The 17,291-nt window shown below is 41.3% G+C and overlaps 1 protein-coding gene across 2 annotated transcripts in view; it reads right to left on the reverse strand.

Annotated features, from left to right (window-relative positions):
* The window catches only part of zhx2a (zinc fingers and homeoboxes 2a), a 28,205-nt gene extending 18,024 nt beyond the window's left edge, over window positions 1-10,181 (reverse strand). The window contains exons 1-2 of one of the 2 annotated variants that reach the window (XM_085473341.1): window positions 9,755-10,181; window positions 8,136-8,188 (exon numbers count right to left, since the gene is read on the reverse strand). The gene's annotated coding sequence lies outside the window, so the exon portion shown is untranslated. The remainder of the gene's footprint in view (window positions 1-8,135; window positions 8,189-9,754) is intronic. The other variant, XM_085473340.1, reaches the window with a different exon arrangement.
* Between the last annotated feature and the right edge of the window lie 7,110 nt (window positions 10,182-17,291).

A 17,291-nucleotide genomic window follows, 5' to 3' on the forward strand; every position in this document is an offset into this window, starting at 1 on the left:
AATAAACTTTTTAATGGATACTCTAAAGTCTCACGCATTAAAAAAAAAAAAAGTATATGTATATATTATCAGGTGTCCTTGAAAAGAATATGAGGCCTTTCCAGAATGATTACTTGGCTCTAAACACCTCAGCTGCAGAGCTGAACGAAATGTGAACTAGTTGGCTGTCTGAGCTTTCGCCATGGCAACTTTCACTTCATACCAAATACCAAAAATGTTAATCACTCCGTACTCAAACTTGGCTACGGCCACAACCCAGGTGAAACCTTCAGTCTCCCACCTGTTTGTTAGTGTGTCTAACCTCATCAGCCAGTCAGCGTCTGTGTGCAGAGTGAGCTCCGAGCTGGAGTCAAACTCCCGACTGTCTGGATGCTCATTAAACTTGTATGAATACTCAGCCTGGCAGCCCCCTTGCCTGCCTGCCTGGCTGCCGTCTGTCTGTCTGTACTTTCCCGTTGTCTAGCTGTCTGTCTGCTTGGTGCATTATATTAGTGGAGCAGTCTTTCTGAAGAAGCAACATTTTAATGCTGCCAGGCAGCGAATACATTTATCATCCCAGGCAGTAATCAGCGTAAGATACACACTGGCATACATACTGAGGAGGACACAGGGGAAATCAATACAAACCCTGCATACCACTGAGCCTGTCTAATGTATGAAGACAGACATCATGATTTAATATGACAGAAACATAACAGTGGTATAAGGCGGGACATCTATCCAAGCGGTAGCGAGAAGGAAACGACAGTGAGCAGATGAGTCACAGCAGCTCTCTCAACTCAACTCCTATTTCTGGACGTCATTAACATAATCTCAAAGTGGGGTAAAGGATAAAAGTGTCTCAGAGGCCGGACTTTTGGTCAAGCAGGGCAGCCTTCTGTCGCACAAAAACACCTATCAGGAGTATAAAGCCCACATGCCAGCTTGTCACTACCTATTAAACTGCTAATAATTCATAGCAATGCTTTATTTTTCTAGAAGTTAGCATTTTTTAATGGATAACTTAAAAAACTGCAATGAATCAAAGTTATAAAGCAAAAACTGATCAGGAGTCTTTTGCAAGACCACACTGGGTCTGAAATGTGAAATGGTTAGCGTTGACTCATTGCTCTATACAACCTGAACTAAGATTGAGCTAAACAGCTAGTGGATTTCATTGTTAGCAGAGGAGCAAATACGACTGAGGAAATTGATGTTGTAACACATACATAGTACCAGAGTTTTCAGGCATCCAGTCACAAAGGCACATGAATGGCAACCTCTGCGGTTACCGCACTTGAAGCCATGCATGAAGTACAATCCAACCGGGCACACTGAAGCTCTAAAATAACAAGCAGAGGACAAGAAGGCGGCAGAGAAACCAAAAAACTGCAACTGCACCGACTATAAGAGTGACACGACTTTGCTGATACTTTAACACAGGGAAGAAAGAAAAAAAAAAAAAAAAAAAAAAGACTCCATGGCTCAGTCACACATCTATCACTAAAACGTATTGCACGCACTGCTCTTTTGGCTTTGCTGTATGGGGCGTGCTCCTCTCTCCCCGTCTTGTTTTGAGAGTTTTCCCTCCTGACTGCTTGTTCCAAGAGTCAGCCACTGCAGTGAGGAGGACAATGCGTACGTCTCACTTGTGTGGTTGAGGAGAAGCACCGTCGCCATTAATACAACGTGTCCCAGTTGGGGCGTGTGTGTGTGTGTGCGCGCGTGTACATGTGGGGAGGGGAGAAGAGCAGAATTTCGGACCGTCGCAGAATTAATTTAAATCTCATCACGCGGCTCCTCTAGAGCAAAGCGAAGTACTGCACTGTGTTTGAGGGCTTGGTATGTTCTGCATAGCAACAGAGCAGTGCTACTTTTGCTGGGCTGGTATGAAGACTAATGATGAAAATGGTGATTCTGCCAAAAGGGAATGTGGCCCGTCCTATGCTTCTTAAATGGCATTTTATTGTTACATGTGCCATCTTGGAGTCGTGATTAAAATAGTGGTACAAGGACTACTTTTTTCAAATCTACCTGCCCTACTGTACTCTCTAAGCTACTAAAGTTGATGGGACTGAGCAGGAGTTTTCTTTACTAGAATAGATCAATTCACCAAATCCTGATATGACATCTCCAGGAAACTAGGCTCATCATCCCTGTGGTGACCTCATTACAAGTTCCCCATGCAGTACACAGGAAACGCCGTCCAGCAGGCTACACTGCATTTGATCATGAATCCAGTCCTCCATTTAATCTTGTTCACACATTAAAACTGCGCGAGCACACACACCTGTCTCTTCATTGAACACACACAAGAGCACCGTCTCTCACACACACAAAAGGGCAGGCTATAAAAATATCCAAGTGTCACCCACTCTGCACCCGATGGTTGTGTTACTATGGTAACACTGTAACCAACAGAAAATGTGCGTGAGTGTGTGCTTGCATCCAAGAGCAGAGATGCTGCAGAGGTCAATCAGTGTCACGACAGCTGCGATGTGAATAATCCAACTCAATGTTGATTTTTTTTTTTTTTTTTTTTTTTAAAGAGTTTCGTCTTTGGGGAAAAAAAAAAAAGGGGGGGGGGGGGGCGCTAGATCCTAAAAAATAAATATATTTGTATGGCATTGGATCCCACATTACTGGACTCTTATGGGATGCATCTTAAACATATGAGTCACACTATGGTGGGCTATCTTAGATTTTGTGTTGCCTGAAGTGTGACAGAAACTGACTTGTAGCCAACACTATTGTGCAACACGTACACAGTCACAACTTACATGTGGGCAGCTATTGCCACTAGGATTTACTTGGGACCCTAGTCCAGGGGACAGTACCTGAGGCCTGCTAAGCTAGTGTAATGTGTGGCAAGGAGACACTTGAATAATGTAAATTCCACTATCATCATATTTGCCATTAGCTAACTTTACTAGCAGAGCAGCCTGGTGCTTAAGCTTTGCTGACATGACCGAGACGTATGCGTACAGCTGCGAGTCAGACTTGGGATACCAGCAGTTAACTGCAGGCTGAAAGAGTGTAGAAGCTAGTTACAGTATTTATATTTACTTCATAACCATCAGCTCAGTCTTAGGCATTGTTACACAAACAAACTTGGTCTCTGCCATTTCTAGAGTAATGTTTTACCTGTCATTTTATAGGACTGTTGTCATAACATATGTTATAACAATTGTGATGAACACTCGTTGATGAGGTTCCCCTGGCGACCCAAATGATGAGGGCCAAAATGTCATTGAGCACTCATTTGATACAGCAACTACAAGAAGTAAGGAATTGATAGCACATGTGGTGTTGGGTAACCACAAATGGGAAAAAAAAAAAAGTTTAAAAATATATCTCTCATTAACATTTTTTTTTGTTTAGGCAAATTGGTTCTGTGTTCCTCTTTGCACACTACTCATCCACTGCAACCACACCCACCCCAGCTGTGCACTCTTTTTTCACTCTCCCGTCAGATAAAACTCTTGTACTCCACACACTTTTAAAAGCTTAAACGACTTGCCAAACCTTACTATATTAGGCTTTTCCGATCCCTCCGGGAAGGGCAAAAATGTGATTATTCGGTTATATTTAGGGAACAAATTAAGTAGGGCAAAGGTCAAATCAGGTCAACAACAGAACATGAGAGGGATTTTTAAAGCTTTAGTCCAAAGTTTGCCCCAAGTGAAATTGCACTGTAGCGTAATGCGGTGTGATGTTTGCATATAGTATGTCCTCAATATGCAGAGGACACTCTGCCTCCACATTTCTCTAAACTACCTTGCAATGGAGTGTTTCGTGTTTGCCACGAGCCTCGGTGAGCAGTCAATGCTCTGTGCGGATGGATTTCCCACCTGTCAATCTCTGCCTTCCCTGCAGTGGGTGTGGCTTATGTTGTGAACGATCTCCAGCCTTTCCCCATTGGGCTCGGCTGTGCAGAAGGGGTGTGTCTGAGCGTTTCCACTGGTTGACGTGGTGCAGTGCAGAAAGCCTTTTAGCAAGCTCCCTCTTCTCCAAGCACCCTCTCCCTTTCCCTTAAACTTGAAATTCTTGAGGACACAGCCTAATGGTAGCAGGGAAGCCAGTGTGTACACATCCTCAGGCACAAATGGTCTACATGACTGTGTGCAGGAAGATAAAACCCAACTTTTTTTTTTGTTTAACTTCCATGTGGTAGTTGTTAAGTTCAGATTTCACCAGTGGATTTGTTCAGCACAACTTATTTTAAGTTTGACCCTGCGGCAGAAGCTATGAGAAACAAGACCACTGGCTGATGGATGATGTACACAGGAGGGTAAAATCCTTACACAAGGGAAAAAAAGAATTATTTAAGCCTATTGGTGAATAGCAATGTGGCAATTAAGCAGTGAACACTTTAATAAAATACAATGATCCACTGCTTATAAAATGACTGACTGCAGATATTAATGGTGGGTTCCAGTGTACACAGTTTTCTCCCACACACACCCACCTATCTTGCAGTCTCAATGCTAGACTGTCTCTTGTTTCTCTCTCTCTCACACTGCTTAGACATTCTGGCTCTAGTGTCTCCTTTCTTTTCTTTGTCACCCCTTCTTTCTCTCCGTGTCACCAGTTTTCTCCTCGACACCCTTCATTCAGTTTGAATTTCCAGCATTGTAAACGTACATTCAGTTCCTTATCCGTGACCCGCCCCCTATTCGGCGATAAGATTTTCAAGAGAACGAGCGGGCGACACCATATCAAGTGATCCATTAAGAGATGGGGATTGCCTTAGTGGAAACGTAAAACTGTCAGCGGTTAAGAACGCTGCGACCTTTTGTGTGCTTTACCTGGAAATGTTTCTGCTGTGGGGGAATATTTCAAGGAATTCAACTAGGTCCTGAGCTGACGAATGGCAGCTCTTTTAAGCTGAAATATCGACCTGATGCTAACATGGAGAATTACTTTTACAGGTTAAAATGCGTGTGAGGCTCAAGTCTCCATTGGCTCCAGTTGTCCATCTGCATCACTTTCAGTACGGTAAGTGCTAACCAACGTCTTCTTGTGTACCAAGCTCAGACATCACAAGTCGTCTCTAATACAAGTGTTGATTTCTTGTTTTCCCTAAGTTGTCTCCTCACATCCTCCCTCTCAGCCCCACCTACAGGTGATGAGCTCATCTCTGTGGTTGCCTTAGTCACCTAACAACACGTCTGAGAAGCCGGCGGAAGCACAGCGGAGAGGAGGACCTGAACTGAGAAAACACTGGAACAAAGCACAGCGTAGATGCTGGTGATGTCAGTACTGTGCCAAGCTGAGCACGACAGGCCGTGATGACAGCAACAACCTCCATCCTCCAACCCGTGATGACTCATTCCAGTGTTTCACCAAGAGAATGGACAGCCATTATAGGACTCACAGTTTGATGTGGAAATGTGATGTGTGGTCAGGAAATGCATTCCCAATTAGTGTAAAAGAAAAAAAAAAGTCTGTGTTAAAAACCCACGACAGGTCTGCTAGTCTCTAAAAAACAGCAGCCGTAGATTGTGGAATACAAGCGTGAGCTAAAGACAAACATAAAAATGTGTGACCATAAATTGATGCTTGTGCACTCACATGCAGTTTATATTATTTCTATCCGGATGCATAAACCTGGAGGGAAAAAAAAACAAAAAAAAAAACAAGCAACGTGGGTTGATGGTTCACTGTTAACATACGGCTGTAAAAAAATAAAAATAAAAAATCAAGCAGACGCCCATCGAGCTACTAAGCGTACATTATGGCAATGACCCCTTTTAACACAAATTTCCCATCATTACACCCTCCAAACTGTCACTGTAAATTGAACAGGCTCTGATGTTATCGTGCTTCAGATTATTGTTTGAGTTAAACAAACTACAACAATCTGCCCGGGGTTAATGTGGAAACCTGTTGCTTACTTCAAATGCTGACAACAGCAGAAAAAGTATATTTTAAAAGTACACATTATATATAGTACTGTGTAAAAGTCTTGATTCACCACATTTGCTTCAGAGGATTTTTGTTTGTTAAGAGATTTAACACTGATCTATGAATTCCAGTAGGCATCCAACTCAAGATATATGAACTATTGTGTGCAAACATAACAGACGACTTATCAAATAACCAATTTTAATAGGTTTCTTTTGTTACTAGCAGCCTGTCACAAAAACATCATTCTGTCCTTTCTTTAGTTGAATTTACTTTTTTTTTTAAAAATATGCCAAAGATAGAAGTCTGAGAGGTGCAAAATAACATTTTTGCACCAACAAGATGATTCCCAAAGAGCTATTAGCCAAAAACCTGCATGTCTCTCCATGGCGTGTAGTGTTCTGTTGGAGGATAAAAGAAGTGGCAGGCCTAACATCCAGGGCAGCAAATGTAATACGTAATGAAATGCACAGATGCATCTGACGCTTCAGTTGAGCCATCTACTGTTTACTAAAGTCTCATCAGGAATGGTCTTAGTGAAAGGGTGGCTGTCAAGCAACCATACTTAAGGAAGGGAAGGTATGACAAATTACACAAGAGCTGGACTGGGAAGAGAAAAGCAATCCAAAAACCAAGAACAGTTCAATCTGATCAAATATGTTATCTAATCCTAATGTCATTCTCTGCCTTCAAGGAAGCTTAGACCCCTAAGGGGGAAAAAAAAACAAAAAAAACCCTCAAGCTGCCTGTCCACTTTCATTTATCGAAGAAAAAAAAAAAAAAAAAAAAAAAAAAAAAAAAAAACCATACAGAATTTCTCTATTACAAAAACAGAAACAACAACAAAAAAAAAAAAAACCAAAACCCTGAACTGATAGCTTTCTGCTCCATATTAGCTTATTTGCACTCTGACAATCTCACAAGATTGCTAGCATGATTGGCACATACAACATCTGTGCCAATCCTGATGACTGTCAACAATGAGATATCACACGTCCTCTCTAAAAGTCACATTTGACGAGACTGCGCTCAATTCATTGTCAGAATACAAAAACAATGTTGAAAGATTAAAAGCTAGTTTGGTTGCAGCGTGTGTGTAATTTTTTATTTTTTTTTATTTTAAATAAACAAAACATCAGCCTTGACTTTTCCCGCTGTTAACGCACCTTTTGGCTTTGCTTTGATTTGGAACAGCTTGTGTACAGGCTGTCGGGAGTGAATCAAACAGAAAGATCTTTTTGTTTTCATTCAGTTCCTCGGTTATAATTTGACACCAATTCTTGATGCTCTGATTTTTTTTTCCCCCTCGTTATTTGAATAACTGTGACAGACTGAGTCTTGTTCATTTTCCACCATCTGACTAGAGCAAACGAATAAAACGCCTCTAGGAACAAATAGAGCGGCTCACTTCCCAGCTGGATGTTTTGGCTGTGACATTCGAAGGGGTCACAGTACATTGAGAAAGACTGTTGAGGAAGCTAGGAAGGAGAGAATAAATAAAATCAGCTTTTAAACAAGAGCAGATTTGTTTTTATGCCAGTTCTTTAAAAACTATAGCAGCATAACGCTTTAATAAATAAACCCAATGATTGTCTGTTTGCTAAAATTCTCCACAGTGTTGTGATGGTGGACCGATGGCTGATGCATCGGACAAGGTAGGACACCGACATCTGTGCATTTCGCTAATCCCTAGAGCTATACAGAGAACACATCCCTTAAAAATAAATTAATTAATTAAACTGTTTCTCACGGGATTAAACACATCTGCCAAACTGTAAAAACAAATCAGTAATGTTGTCCCATATACCTGACTTCAGATGGCAATAGGGATTTTACTGGCTTGTAACAGACTGTTTGTTGAGCAAATTTTCTGGTTTCTTATTAATTTTGGCAGCAACGCTCCCTACACCATTCTGCAATAAAGCAAATTACGATTAAAAAAAGAAAAGAGAAAAAAACGAAATGTGATTGTGTACTTCTAATCCAGAAAAGAAGGTATCCGCTCTGATTATTCAGCTACCAATGAAAACGATCCGGCTGTCATTCCAAATTACATAACATCTTCTCTGATTTTGGCAGATCACAAGTGGAAAACCACGCGAAGAACAAAAACACGAGCCAAATGTCTCTTCACACAGAAAGAGCAAGGGTGCGTGGCTTAGTGAGCGGAGCCCAAGTTTATACCCAGAGGAATTGCTGGTAACGCGGCTGACAGGAGGGTTAACTGCACTCTGATCAAAATCACTTACATCTTTAACACAAGAGGGTGGGAGGGGAGGAATCGCTGTTGATCAGAGAAAGCCTAGAAAACACAAAACATCAGGTCATCGTAGAGCTGAGGGAACAGCGTGAAATGAACAACACATTTTAAAAATTTACACCAGACAGACAACTGCGGGAATGTTTTCTTTTTTAACCAACTAGTTTTTTCACTTGTAGGGAGTGACCATGCCGACTATACGTGCACCTTTAATTATTATAGACAGTATTTGCAGTGTGGCTTTATATTTAATCTGCGCACTGATAATCAAACCACAAGTGCCACTGGCAGTTGCTGCAGACTGCTGTAACTGAATGTCACCATTAATTTTCCTTATTACAAACACCTCGGTCTGTTATTTGGTAAATAAGAACATTTAACAGTCACCCACATTAATGATTTTTCCCATGTGCTGCATGGAAAATAATAATGATGACTGCCCACATGAATGAAGCGCTAACAGAGCCAACGGCACTGCATTTTACTGCATAGCTGGTAAAGAAATTTAGTGCCAGACTGAGGTATCACCCAACTCTCCTAAAGCACCTCAAATGTTCATAATGAGTATTTATCCAGTAATAAAGATGACAGAGCCAGATCTGTATGCACTGTTATGTGTAAAAATAAATAAACAACGATTAATATAGGAAACATCCTAAATGTATAACTGGGCAATGTGTTAACATTTGTGTTTGGGCATTGTGTCACCTCAGTGTGTACACGCAGGTTACTTCCAAAAACGTACTGGTGGACAGAGAGCACTGACCCCAGCTGAATGCTACAGAGGCTGCTCACAGTTTGGGCCACGGGCCTCATGACCAAACTTCATATTATTAATAAAAGAGAACCACGCCTGGCTTTTACAGCAGTTTCAGACCCACTGCAACAGCACTGCCTGCCTGCAGTAAGAACCGCGGTCTCGGGAGGGGAGGAGGCATCACCAGGGGTAACGTTACGCCTACATCGCAGAGACGCACGAATCAAAGTCTATAAACAACGTCGGACTCCAAAAGTTACACTCAAACCTCAGCACGCCGGAATGCGAGCTGGTGCACGCCGCTGGTAAGGAGTCCCAACGGTTGTTTCCTCTGGCCAGCCCGAAAACGTGACAGAGGGGCGCAGGGAGGAAAAAAAAAAAAATACTCTCCCCAAATGTTCCCCCTCTCGCCATCGACGTAACAACATGTCGGCAAAGGACGGCCATGTTTTGCTGGTTATGTCGACACGGGGAGGAGGAAAAGTAGGCACGATGTTCCTCCCGTCTGCCTTCCCCCGCCACGGTCACACAACACACCGAACACACAACTTGAAACGCGGAGGAGGCGAAAACGTCCAATTAAGAAGTTGTCGGGAAACGTTGCGAGAGCACGCAGGTGGAAACGGCAGGGGCAGGCAAAGTTCACGCGGCCAGACAAGTTAAAATATTTATCCAGAGGCGCGTGGGTGTTTTGGGAACCACGCTAAGCCCGAACGAGCCGCGAGAGGGGCGCAAACAAACAACTACACGCAGTTTTAACTTGAGAGACTTTTCGAGGGGGGAGCCGTGGGGAGAAGGAGGGAGATGAGGGAGAGAAAAAAAACACGAAGAAGAGTTTCTCCATTTCTTACCTGCCCACCGTTTTGGCGCGACGCTCAGGTAGTGCGGTACAATCCCAGAGCCGCTGGAGAGCCGACAAACACGCCGAATCTGTTTCAAACACTCTCTCGGCGGCTCGATAACCGAGCAGACAACAGGCGACAGGAAAGAAAAAATTGGCGATCACAAGGAGGATCTACGCCAAAAGCCACATGATCGCCGACGTCAGAGTACGTATTTGCATGCCGTACCGAAGCGCCGGTGCCCGTCCACAGCGGGTCCATGGTGTTACGGCCGTGAAAAGTTTAACGGCAGGCCGGAGAAAGTGAAACAACTCTCCAGGAACACAACAGGAGTGCTAGTGTCTCCATGAAGCAGTCCCGCTGCTCCAAAAATGAATGAACCGAATCTTCTTGCCGTCAAGTTTCCCCCCGTGCTGATGCCTGCCTCTCTGCTCGGAGCTAATTGAATATTTAAGAAGCTCAGGGGGTGGGCTTTTGCGGCCCTTAAAGTCCCGCCCCCCGCCTGTTACCACGCCCACTCCAGTATCTCCCTGTATGCAACGTGCATGTGATGTGAGGTGTGGGGCTGCTGCTGCAGTGCCTTCTCAGCTGGAGGCTGTCCTGCATTATGCAGACGGGAATCCTGTATTCACCTCTGCCTCTGCAACACGCTTACATCTGGATCCAAGAAGGTTACTCTGAGGTCAGCTCATACTCAGGAGTTTGTGTTGGTAAAATTCTGCCCTGAGGTGACACATGAGGACCAGCTCCCACGCAACAGTGACCTCCACTGGATTCACTTTAGAACTGATATTGACCTTGGATTATCCATGCATGTGTCATTCATGTTTTCTAACTGCATACTGATGGATTCAGGAGAAATATTAAGAAGCTCTGATTCTCTCTGGTATTCACAAAAGTCAGTGTCAAGAAATGTTCGACAATCAGAGATCAGTGGAGGTTAGATAGGCCAGGGTTGGTTGTTACAGAGCAATGACCCTGGAGTTTTCATTGTTTGGCTTAGACACATGAGCAGGATTAAGCCACTGCGAAGCTTGTTGTTGATGTGGAGACACTGAAGAGGTTGATGAAGAATAGAATAGAATAGGCCTTTATTGTCATTGTACATGTACAACAAAATTGTGGGTGCTTCACACCAACTGTGCCGGAATAAAATATAAATAGTAGTAGACAGCAGGAATTAATAGCAAACAATACAAATATATACAAAACAAGAGAAATATATACAAAAACAATAGAAATGCACACATTAGAGAACAAGTTGCAAAGTGCTTGGAAGTAGTGCAAAGATAAAGACTTGGTCTGAATAGGAAAGTATCTGGGATTTTAAAAAAGTAACAAAAATATTTATAGATTTGGGATCTGTAAATGCAGGAGGACACTGAATTCATCCCATCCATCAGTCATCAATTCATTAATCCCAGCTGCCATAAGACGAGAGGCAGAGTACACCCAGGACAGGTCGCCAGTCTGTAGCAGAGCTAACACATAGAGACAGACAACCATTCATAATTAAATTCATACCTATGGCCCAATTTAGAATCACCAGTTAACGTAACCCCACTGAATGCATGTGTTTGGACTGTGGGAGGAACCCGGAGCACCTAGAGAGAACCCATGCAGACACTGGGAGAACGTCCAGACTCTACACTTAAAGACCCCGACCCCAGGGTGGATTTGAACCAACCCAGGACATTTTTGTTGTGCCACCATGCTGCCCCACACTAAATACAGATATTAAAAAATAATAATAATAACAGTGTAGAGAAACAGTTAGCAATTTAGAAGACAACTGCAAAAAAGGTCACTAAAAGTATCAGTGTGTTGCATACAATGCTACCACTGTTTTGTTGTCTTGGTTAATCCAGTGATGTTTGATCTGGTTTTCTTAGCTCTGTGCACATTGGGCATATTAATTAACTTGTTGCAGGAGAGCTACTTGTCTGTGGCTACTTATTTGATTGATGGTGTGGTATGCTGATAAGCTAATGGCTTCTATTCAGATTTCAGCCACAAATCATCTTAAATATTAAGGTCAGAAATACCAGCTAAATATAAAAATAGATAAATTGTTATTTATGCAGAAATGGCATGCATTGGATTATATAATTTAGGGCAGTATATGTCCGATATAATTTTTTTCAGTCCCTGATTTCCTGATTAGTCAAGTCATAAAGAGGAAAAACTTGATCAGCAGCTTGTTATTTGCATTTAGAGCAGATAATCTACAAACTCATCTGGCTAAATGAACGCAAATATTTAATCTGAAGGGCTGTCGTGTTTGGCCATTGATTCAAGATTACAGCGCTGGTACTGACACCTCCAGAGGAAGTTCACAATCGTTAATATCAAGGTTTCAGATATGACTAAAAAACTTTAAAAAATAAGGACTTGAGTTTAATGATCAAACTGTCCGCACAGATCCTTTGCCACAAAACAGCCCCACTGTTTGAATGATGCTGGGATCACGCTAGTTCTTAAAGCTAAGTGCCTCTTCACCGGTGTCTTTCCTGCCTAATCTGTACCTACAGTGGTTTAGTTGAGCCTTGATATCGTTAAGGATTTTCTGCTGAAGTAGATGAAATTAATTGACCTGTCACAATATGTCTTGATCTCATGTGGCCCTTGGGGAAATACTGTAAAGCACCATGTTATCAAAATATAACAGGGAGAGGTTTTCTTGCCTACCTGTCAGCATTTTTTTAGAACAGGTCAGTGCAGTCAGATCTTCAACCAGTTGCATTTCTGTTGGGGGCATTTCACACACTCTTTGAATATTTAAAAATGTTTCATTTAGCAAACAAGTGTTTTGGGGTCAAATATATGCAGTGCAGTCTTAAGGTTTTAGTTTTAGTTCATCACGGACATTTTTCTTTATAAAATTAAACAAGAACAGAACAGACATTGACTAGGACAAGCCCACAAGTTCATTAAAGCTTCAGTTGTACACAACTATCTAGGGTCATTGTTAAGAAATACAGAGGTAAGAGCTGCTTACTTTGAGGAGGTTGAAGTCTTGTGCGTTTTTATTGTAGATAATGTCTGCTGAAACACTCGCCAAGGCTTGAGTGGGCCTTAAACTCTTTTTGATAAATGACTTAGCACAAAGGATAAGTAATTGAATTAGAAGACATCTGTTTCTTTGCTAAGAAGAAAGCTCATGCACATAAAATGAGAGTTAACTCACAAGATGTGTTGTGTAACAAAAAAAACAAAAACAAAAAAACGCAATTACATGAAGTTCTCCTGCATGCTGAGCCAGTGGCAAAGTTTTCATAGAAACCTTTGTGTATTCAACACTTTAGATAAGTTCCCTTTAAAAGTGTGGGTAAAATGTGCGTCTCTAACTGTGGTACCATACTACATTGAGTTTGCTGCTCTTTCATTTGAAGATCTCACTTCCTTCTTTGCTGTAAAATGCTGGCTGAGATGCATATTTATGGTTACATTTTAAGCCTTCCAGCATGATATCTGTCAAGCAGAACAGTTATAATTCTGTGCAAGTTAAATGCATTTTAAATATATAAAATAGAGGTTTATTTATTAAAATAATTGATCATTAAGCAAAATATGCTTGGCACTGTATACCAGCTGAGTAAATTTCATTTGACCAGATTTGATGAGATTTAATGTTTTACATTGTGCTTAGGGAACAAATTTACATGGAAATATTTCAAGTGATCAGACTGCTTAAAATCAAAATTTTAGGCATATATATTATTTTTTTAATTATTTCATCCAAAAGATCTTTTTTTATGCTAATGCACACTGGCAGCTGTATGAAAGGGAATCAGGTATGACAAACTTTATTACGAGAAACTTGATAGAAATATTTTCATCTTCATTTTTTCTGTGTTTTTAATGGTAGAAACAGATGTGCATCAGGACTTGTGTGCAGATCAGAAAATCATTACTCTTCCCAAGATAATCGTGATAGATAAAAATGGTCACTAGATGGTGCCAAATAACTGTAGCATCACGCCTGACTGGCATCGAGCTGTTGTGTTTGGATGTGCACACTGTGAAGACTGGAGGTGCTGCCAGCTAAACAGTGACGTTAACTGTCATTTATATTTTTAAATAAAGATGTCTTTAACATGTTAGTCAGCCAGTATATTTGCGGCCTCAAAGACAACTCCAAATATGACGAACATTTTTAACTTATTACTTATTCCTTTACTTATTCCTGATTCTGACAAGATTAATATCACTGCAGGAACTATAGAGTTGAAAAGAGCTGGGAGAGGTTCAAAGACTGAGAAAGAAAGAGGGAGATGCATTCAAGGAAAGCTGATTTAATAATGATATAGTATTCTGACAGGGTGGTTTGTTGAAATGAAAGTGTCAGCATGTGGTATGTGCACGGAAGCTTGCTCATAGTGATTATGTAACATGGAAAAATCTCTCTTATGTAGATTCATATATGTAGAGTGATGCTTAAGTTTCAAACAGTGTTTATCTGCTGGATTTTAATTTGTTAGACATTTGATTTTTGACTAATACAAATAATAATAAAGCTAGCCTGTGTGAGTTTTCCAAGTTAATTTTTCCTTTGTAACCAACAGGCTTATTAAAAAGAACACATCATCAGAACAGAAACATTTGTCAGTCTTCAGGCTTTGCTAAAAAAAAACCACACAAATGTTTCCTGACCAGCTATTGGTAGCTTCCTCTTACACAGCCTAGGGCTAGTGCATGGAGTGACAAGATGATGTGTTCAGACCCAGACGCCTAAGCATTAAAAATCTATATCACAAAGGTCTTAAGACCTTAAAATTGACACAGATTGAACTTGCTTTGGTGGATTCTCCAGCTTAGCATGTTGAAAAAACTGTGCTGAAACAACAATTAAGTTTAAAAATGGTTATTTTCTCTGAGTTTGCCTCCGGTCCAAGTGAAACGTAATATAGAAGGCTGCAGATTGTCATATGGCATACCATTTTACCATCCTCATGCCAGGACACATACAATTTTGACCACTTCTAACACACGTGGTAAGTCTCAGTTTTCCCACTCTGTCATCCCCTCAAATATGCGATCCATTCACAACAGCACCACCAGTGCCACCTCACTAATGTTTTTATCTTTATTATTATTAATTTGTTAGTACCAATAAGTGCTTGGGTTCTTTTGGCTTCCAGAAATAATATAAGCTTGGCCTTTTGGACCTGTTATGCTAAGTTCTTTCTCAACTTTTTTTATTCTTGACTACAAGAGAAGCTTTACATGATCCACGGCTCAAAATAACCCGCATTTATCTTATCTTAGACTGCAGTGCTGCCCCAGAGTTCATCAGCTGTCCTAAACAACTCTGCTCCTCCCTTTAAGCAAACCTTCTTCTGATTGGCTGTCTCTTATAAACACAAGGTATAAACAGCAGCTGGGTGGCTGTTCTATGATCACAGCTTGAGCTGTGTGCTCGGGATACTGGCTCACAGTGACATCATACAGAGCCAAGAAAAGAGAAAAAGAAAATCTTAAAATGTTTAGAGGAGCTTTTGGCTCTCAGGGACTTGCACAGACACTGACCCCATTATTTCAAATTTAGGCCTGGAGTATGAGCATGACCATAACAGTGTACATAAATATGAGAGAAAACATTCAAAAGCATGCTGACTTGTTTAAAAGTCTCAAAAGGTGAGACTGGAGAGTCTTCATTTGTAATGAGCTCTGTGGAGGATGTAGTTAGTGAATGATGTGAATGTGTTTAGATGTTGTCTCCAAGTTGTGCATGTTCTTCCCCTGCGAGAAGTTTTGGCCCATTCACACATTAGACAGCTGTAATATTATCAAGAAACTGCTTTGGTAACAATACATTCACAGACAGCTGATCCATTGGGAGTTTATAAATCCTGTCAAGGCTCTTCCCACATTACACACACACATCCCGATACAACCATGATACAGGAAATGAAGAGTGGGGATACTATGAAGAGGGAGAGGGAGATGAGAAGGAATGGCAGAAAGATACAAGGAAGAGGAAGGGATGGCTGGGTGGCTAAAGAGAACATGTTCTTACAGCTGCGCTCCCACAGCGTGTTCTGGCAAAGCAGCTTGGTAAAATATCTCAAGAGCTAGACAAGAAGAAATGAGAAACAGGATGCAGAGTTGAGCAGCTAAAAAGTGGAACAGGTAACATTTTTGGAATAAGAGCTATGCATAAATCCTCTGTCGGTGTGTTTTAGGTAGGAATGCATCCTGGATTGTAGTATCAGATGGTCCTGTCTCAGTCTCCGGAGAATCTTAGGATCCCCTTGTTTAGCCTACTGCCAAGATCTAGTTCTTTCTTGTAAAGAGCTTCACTTTCTGTCATCTTAATGATGCAACATATTCAACAGAAAGCATTTTCATAAACTAGAATCCACTGCATCCACGCCAAGTGCTTGTTCACATGCTGATCATGGTCCAGAATTACCAGCTCGTGCACATCTGCTCACCACCTTAGCATCTGTGTGTCTGCATTTTTAAGAGTGGCTGCATAGTTCTTAACTGGAGAACACTAAACGCTTATAAACTAGTGAGCGGACCAAACTGGCAGTAGCAGAGGGCTCACTGCCTGGCAGGAGAGCGACTAATATTTCCTGTCTTTCATGTTTTTTACACCAATCTTCACTAACAAGCTGAAAGAATTTAGACTCCTTATTGGAGAAAATTGTACATACTGCATTCACTTTTAGTCATAGTTTATAAGCAGAACCATTAATATACTCTTAGCTACAGGTCTTTTGAAAGTTGTCTTCCTCCACAAATGTTTTCCTTACTCCTTTCACATGTTCTTAGTTATTATTCATCTGTAGCTCTTTTCCACAGCGTGTCTTTGTCCTGTCTTCCTCCCCTCACCTCTTAATGGTCCCAGCAGATGGCTGCCCCTCCCTGAGCCGGGGTCTACCATGGGTTTCTTCCTTTTAAAAGGGAGTTTTTCCTTACCACTGTCGCAAAAGTGATTCCTCATACAGAGTCATATGATTGTCAGGTTTTTTATTATTGTACGGGCTTTATCTTACAATATAAAGTGCCTTGAGGTGACTGTTGTTATGATTTGGCGCTATATAAATAAAATTGAATTGAATTGAATTCTTATTGACAGCAAAACCGTAACGACTACTTGCTCATTTCGCTCGACTTGAGAGCACAATCCAAAGTAGCACAGCGCTGTAAGAAAATCCAGCTTTCTAATGGTCGTGCTGGAGTGCCACTGGAGTGGCCCAGAACGGACTGCACATACAACCTATAACTTGGCCTTCGTAGGTCAAAATATTTATCAAGCATTTTAAAATTTTTTAAAGGAACTACTTAATGTGTTTATAACAATGTGCTTTGGAGGACAGGGCATTTATACCAGAGTAATAAACTTAAGTGGATTTACTTTTAAATGGCAGCAGAAAGAAAATGCGAGAAACCTGGATCCTTCTTTCTACTACATCCTTCAGAGGAACAGAGAGTCTCAGATTTCTTTGGGTTTCAATAGATGATTATAAGTGAGAATATACAACGGCATTTTCTCAAATGTGTTTTTGAGATTCCCATCTGCTTCTACTAACTTGAT

This window comes from Copadichromis virginalis, linkage group LG11, assembly GCF_057382275.1.
Source record: "Copadichromis virginalis isolate Kocher_CV1m ecotype Utaka linkage group LG11, C_Virginalis_male_GT1.1, whole genome shotgun sequence".
NCBI lineage: Eukaryota > Metazoa > Chordata > Actinopteri > Cichliformes > Cichlidae > Copadichromis > Copadichromis virginalis.